Source organism: Ambystoma mexicanum, chromosome 4p, assembly GCF_040938575.1.
Source record: "Ambystoma mexicanum isolate Mex_15411 chromosome 4p, UKY_AmexF1_1, whole genome shotgun sequence".
Lineage (NCBI taxonomy): Eukaryota > Metazoa > Chordata > Amphibia > Caudata > Ambystomatidae > Ambystoma > Ambystoma mexicanum.
This window is the reverse complement of record NC_090927.1, coordinates 784,004,968-784,010,967: the sequence shown is the minus strand read 5'-3', so window position 1 is coordinate 784,010,967 and position 6,000 is coordinate 784,004,968.

The following is a 6,000-nucleotide window of genomic DNA, read 5'->3' as shown; positions in this document are numbered from 1 at the left end:
CTAGACGCTTGTGCCCGAGCCTGACTTTGTCGACTTTTTCCTCTGGAAAGGAATCAGGTCATGTTAAGTTATGTTGTACATTACTTACGTATCCTCGTCATGCCGCCTCGCGTGCGGCCAACGATTCCTTCGTTTTCTCCACTCAGAGGTGGGTCCTGTTTGAGAAAAAGCACAAGAACATGTTGTGTAAATGTACATTTACTCACTCTCCGTCGTCGTCGTCGTCCTCTGGCCCGTCGATGATTGCGTAGTCTCTCAGGAGGCTGTGGATCATCCGGCGGCAGGATTCCGTCGTCATCTCTTTCTTCCCTACCACCAGGCGGTTTCTGGAAAATAGGAGCACATCTTTTACGCAGCACAGGATTCTCCAGCAGGCCTGGATGTCTTCCTGTGCGTGGGTCCCCGGGAACAAACCGTACATCACTGCGTCGGCATTGATGTTTGCTGTCGGGATCTTGCCCCCTAGTTCTGTGGCCAAGTCCCGCATCAAGTTGCGTGCGTAGGGGCAATCCCAGAGGAGGTGGTACTCTGTCTCGTCCGCCGTGCAGCCCCGGGGGCAGTTTTTGAAGCGGTTGAGACCTCTGGCGTGCATGAACGCTCGCACCGGCAGACCCCCCTGGATGGCCATCCAGGCTACGTCTTTGTGCTTGTTCGTGAGCCGTTTCGATGCCACATTGCCCCATACGCGCTCTGCGGCCTCTGATGATAGGGTCCTGATCTGCTCGCAAACGTCCCTGTCACGAATGCTTTTGTGGATGGCCCCATTCTTCCACTGGTCCGGCGCCGCCGCCTCCAGCTGGAATTCCCGTACAAAACGCTCCGCCTCGGCATAGTACCAGGGGGCCGTCCAGTTGTAGGGGATCCTGGTGTCCCACACTACCCATCCCAGCCTCCGCCATACCGGGAGTAGGAAGAAGCGGGCCATCAGGAAGCCTACGTGACTTTCATCACTGCTCCTCAGCGTGAGCCTCACGCAGTTGCAGGTGAAGAAGCCTCTCAGCATGGTGGGGATGTCCGGCACCCCCTTCCCGCCTTTGTCGTGTGTCTTGATCATGGTTGCTCTCTTCACCCTATCCATCTTGGAGTTCCAGATGAAGTAGAATACCATCCTCGTGATGGTTTTTGCGGTGGACTTCGGCACCGGCCAGACCTGTGCCAGGTACTGTAGGACCGGGAGCACGTCGTTTGCCAGAGCCAGCGTCTTCCCCTCTATGGTCAGCTTCCGCAAGCTCCATAGCCCTAGTTTTTGTTTGGCTTTCGCCACGCGTTCATCCCATGACCTTTTTGCGGCCCCTTCGTAGCCGAACCACACACCCAGGATTTTCATGTGGGCCGGTCTGATGGGGAAGGGCAGAGGGTCGTACACTGGATCCCAGTCTCCGAAGAGCATGGCCTCTGACTTGGTGCAGTTTATCTTGGCCCCTGTCGCCTTGCCGAAGTCCTCGCAGGTCCTTACGAGGGCCTTGACCGAGCACCCGTCTGTGCAGAAGACGGTAACGTCGTCCATGTACAGGGAGCACTTCACTTCCCCCTTGCCTTCGCTGCCCGGAACTTTCACCCCTCGTATGCCCTTGTCTTGCCGGATGTGTTCCGCCAGAAGCTCGATGACGCAGACGAACAGCAAGGGTGAGAGTGGGCAGCCCTGTCTGACACCCGACTCCACCGGGAAGGAGTCTGCCTTCCACCCGTTTACCATTGCGCTGCTGAAGATGTCTCGGTACATGGTCCGCACCATGTCACAGAAGAAGTCTCCCAGACCCATCGCTCGCAGGGCACGGTCCATGAACTCGTGGGACACTCTATCGAAAGCCTTTTCCTGATCGAGGCTTACCAGGGCCGCTCGGACCCTGCGGTCCCTGACGTACTCGATCGTGTCTCTGACCAGGGCCAAGCTGTCCGCTATCTGGCGCCCTGGTATCCCGCACGACTGGTCCGGGTGGACTAGCTTCCCGATTACCTTCTTGAGCCGGTTTGCCATCACTTTTGCCAGGATCTTGTAGTCCACGTTTAGGAGCGAGATGGGTCTCCAGTTCTTGAGGTCATCTCTCTCTCCCTTTTGCTTGTACAAGAGGGCAATCGTACCTTCCCTCAGGGTCCGTGGCATGCTGCCCTTCTCCGCCATCTCCTCATATAACGCAAGCAAGTCCGGTCCGATCTGGTCCCAGAGTTCGGTGTAGAGTTCCACTGGGAGCCCGTCACAGCCCGGGGTCTTGCCGCGTTTGAAGGAGGTGGCCGCCTGGTGCAGCTCCCCCAGCGTGAAGGGAGCGTTCAGGCCCTCTCTTTCCTCCGGTCCCAGTGTCCTCGAGATCCCAGCCAGGAACTTGTCTGCCTGGGCTCTCTCCGACACCTTAGGCGAGTAGAGGCTGCTGTAGAAGTCTGTGACGACCTTCATCACCAGCTCTTTCTCGTCTTGGAGGTTTCCCTCTGGGTCCCGAAGTTCCAGTAGGGGTGTGGTAGTGGAGTGTAGCTTCTTGAAGAAAAATGCGTTGCATTTTTCGTCCTTCTCAAGTCGCTCGACCCTGGAACGGAACATGACTTTCCTAGCTTCCGCCTGGAAGTGGTTGTCTAGACCTCTCCTGGTTTCCTCTAGGTCGTCTTGCACGTCCCAGCCCCTGAGCTCGAGGTCGTACAGTCCCTGCAACCGCGATTGCAGGGCCCTGAATGTCCTCTTCTTTTCCCGTGCCGCAGCCCTGCTGACACCCTGGAAGAAGCTCCGCACTTGGGTCTTGACCCACTCCCACCACTCCCCTGTGGATTGAAAGCAGTCCTTCATGCTCCTCCACTCTGCGTATGCTAGCCTGAGGTTTGCCTTAGCCTCTTCGCTTTCCAGCAGCGTGCAGTTCAGCTTCCAGGATCCCGGCCCGGCTGGGAACTTCCCCGAAAGTTCCCCTGTGAAGCTGATTGCTCTGTGGTCGGTGAAGTGTACGGCAACCATGGAGCTTTGTACCGGCTTTACCGTCTGGGAGGTGAAGACGAAGTCGATCCTGGAGCGCACAGAGCCATCGGGCCGACTCCAGGAGTAGTTCCTGGCGTTCGCCCCCATGTCTCCGATGACATCCCTCAGGGAGGACTCCTCGACAATCCCCCGGAGCAGCCGGGACGTCGCGTCCATTCCTGCAGAGCCGGGGCCCGTGCGTCCGCCCTCCTCGATTGTGCAGTTGAAGTCACCCCCCATCAGGATGGTCCTGGAGGTAACGAGCAGCAGTCTCAGGTTTTCGAAGACTTCTAACCTTTCATTCTTGGTCGGGGGGGCATACACATTGATCAGCCGTACGGGTTCTCCTGCCCATGAGCCGTCGACGGACAGCACTCTGCCGTTCACCTGCTCTGTTACTGATTCAGCTGTGAAGTGCCTTCCCCTTACAAGGATGGCCACACCTGAGGATTTGCAGTCGTTCCCTCCTGACCAGAAGGACGGCCCGTGACTCCACTCTGCCTCGAGTTGTTTGTACGACCGGTCATACGGTATTCCACATTCTTGGGCGAAGCACACATCGCAATTCTGGGCTGCCAGAAAGCTCATTGTGCCTGCCCTTCGGGTCCTATCCTTCAAGCTTCTGACATTCAAGGTGAGCAGTGATATGGCCATCTTGCAATGCGTAAGCTACGGGTTCTGGTTCTCTGAGGGGGTGTTCTTGTTCGGATCTTGGGTCAATCCTGCTCCGGACATCCCTCCCCCTCGAGTTCCATTCCGTCTGAGTCCGAGTCTGGGCCCGGCCCTTCCTTATCCTTGTCCGATTCCCAGCTGCTTGGCCTCTCCAGGCTCTGCAGCATTTCTATCGTCTTTAGCCTCTGGTGCAGGAGCGCGATCTCGCTGAGGGGTGTGCAGTCGTCGTCCTCCTCCTCGGAGTCCGAGCTGGGGATCACCACCACCTCTTCTCTTGCTCCTGCCTCGTTTCCTTTGAGGAGGTCTGCCCTGGTTTGCAGGGCCATCCTCTTCATGGCCCGGGAGAGCCGCACGGGGCTCTCCTTCCCGCTTTCCTCGTCAGCCTGCTCTGACGCAGCTTCGCGGTCGGACCTGCTCCTACTCCTGAGTCTGCCAGACCCATCCTTTGCCTGCTTCCCCTTTCTGTCCCTCCTTAGCTTGGACCTTCTCTTCCCTTTTGCCCGGCCATTCCCTTGGTCTTCGGGGTCTGAGAGGTCTTCCACTTTGGGGGGGTGGGGATGTATCGTGGCCCTTGTGTGAGGGGCTTGTGGTACAGCTGCCCCTGTCGTTTCGGGTGCTGTCGCCTCCTCCTCTGCCTCGGGTGGCCCCGTGGCTGGGGCCTGAGGAGCTGGGGTGGTGGTTCCAGCTACCTCCGGTTTTGCCGGTGCCGCGGCGACCAGGGTTGGTTTCTCCGGCTCTGGGGCTGGGGTCGGGGTTCCAGCTGCCTTCGGTGTTGCCGGTGCCGCGGCGACCAGGGTTGGTCCTTCCGGCTCTGTTGGTATCGTGGCGACCAGGGTTGGTCCGGGGGTTGGCTCTGCCGTGCTCGGCTTTGCCCGGGTCTGCGGGGTTGCCGCTTTCTCCGGGTGTGCCTTGCTCGGGTTAGCCTTTTCCTGTGCCTGCTGTGCCTGCTGTGCCCGTTCTCTTTCCAGGCCCTCGTTCCTGATCTCCGTCATCAGGGTCATCAGTCCGTCCGAGGCTTTTTTGCTTATGACTGTTCTCCTATCTCTAGGCGGTGCCTTAGCCGCCTCAGTCATTGGCCTACCGGTCGGCTGCAGCCCCTTGACTGCACCGCTTGCCACCTGGGCGTATGACTTGGCCGAGAACGGGCACCCGTAGTACGTGTGCCCTTGTGTGCCGCAGAAGTTACATCTTTTCTGCCCCGTGCACTCGTATGTGTCGTGGTCTGTCCCCCTGCATTTCCGGCAGAATGGCTGGGGGCATGCGTTGGCTTTGTGTCCCTCGCCATTGCATTTCCTGCAGGTGAAGGGTTGTCCCTGGTACCTTATCCTCCCTTCATCTGCTCCGAGGTAGAACACCGATGGCAGGTGCTTTAGGTCATCCCGACCTCCGAAGCCCTGTTCGAGTTCTAGCGTGGCCCTCCATGAGGTGTTCCAAACCCCATTGGCGTCCCTGATTTTGGTGGGCCCATCCTTGATGGTGCCATACCGCTTCAGCAGGGCGCCTATGTCCGATTCTGAGACGTGCGGGTTGGTCATCTCTATCGTTATCCTTCTCTCCCGTGACTCCCGTTGCGTCTCCATCTCGAACGTGCTGTACGGGGCCTCCTTTTTCTTCCCTTGGAAGATGTCCCAATATTTCTCGCAGAGGGCCTGCGAGATGAATGTTAGGAGGAAGACCCCGCATGACAGGTAGTCCTGGAAGCTTAGGACCTCGCTGGGGCTTACCCCTGCTCCCAGAACCACCTTGTCCCAGCACATCTTGCGGTCAAGCATTGCCCGCTTGCCGTCGACCTCCTTGACCTGCATCCGGATGGTCTGTTTCATCCGGTGGTTCAAGGGGTAGGGCTTGCTCGCCCAGGCCGAGCCGTGTCCCCCGGGTTTGGCCCCTGTCGCCTTGCCCTGGGGGTCTGGCTTGGCCCCTGTCGCCTTGCCGGAGGTCCCAGGCTTGTCTTTCTGCCCTGGTCCTGGGCCTCCGGCCGCTGGTTGGGTCCCGCTGGTTCCCGGTGAGGCGCCTCCTTTCCCTCCAGCTGTACTGGGGTGGCCGGGCTGTGCCTCGCTGCCGCCTTTTCCCGCTGTTGGGGGTGCCCCCGCCTGGGTCCCTGGGTCTCCTTTTCCAGCTCTTCCGGCCCCTGTTGCCGGTATCCCCCCAGCCCCTGCTGTTGGGATTCCCCTGGGCAGGGGGGTCGGGGTGTTCCCAGCCCCTGTCGCTGGTTTTCGCCCGGCCCCTGTCGCCGGTTCCCCCCTGCTGGGTGTCTCTGCCGCTAGCGCCGGCCCCACTTCCATGGAGTCATCGTGGGGGCCTTGTCCCCCCTGGGCCAGCGCTTCGCCTTGCTGCCCTGAGCTCTCTGCCATGTCTAGGATGGCCCCTGCTCGATTTTGCCTTTCCAGCTCCCC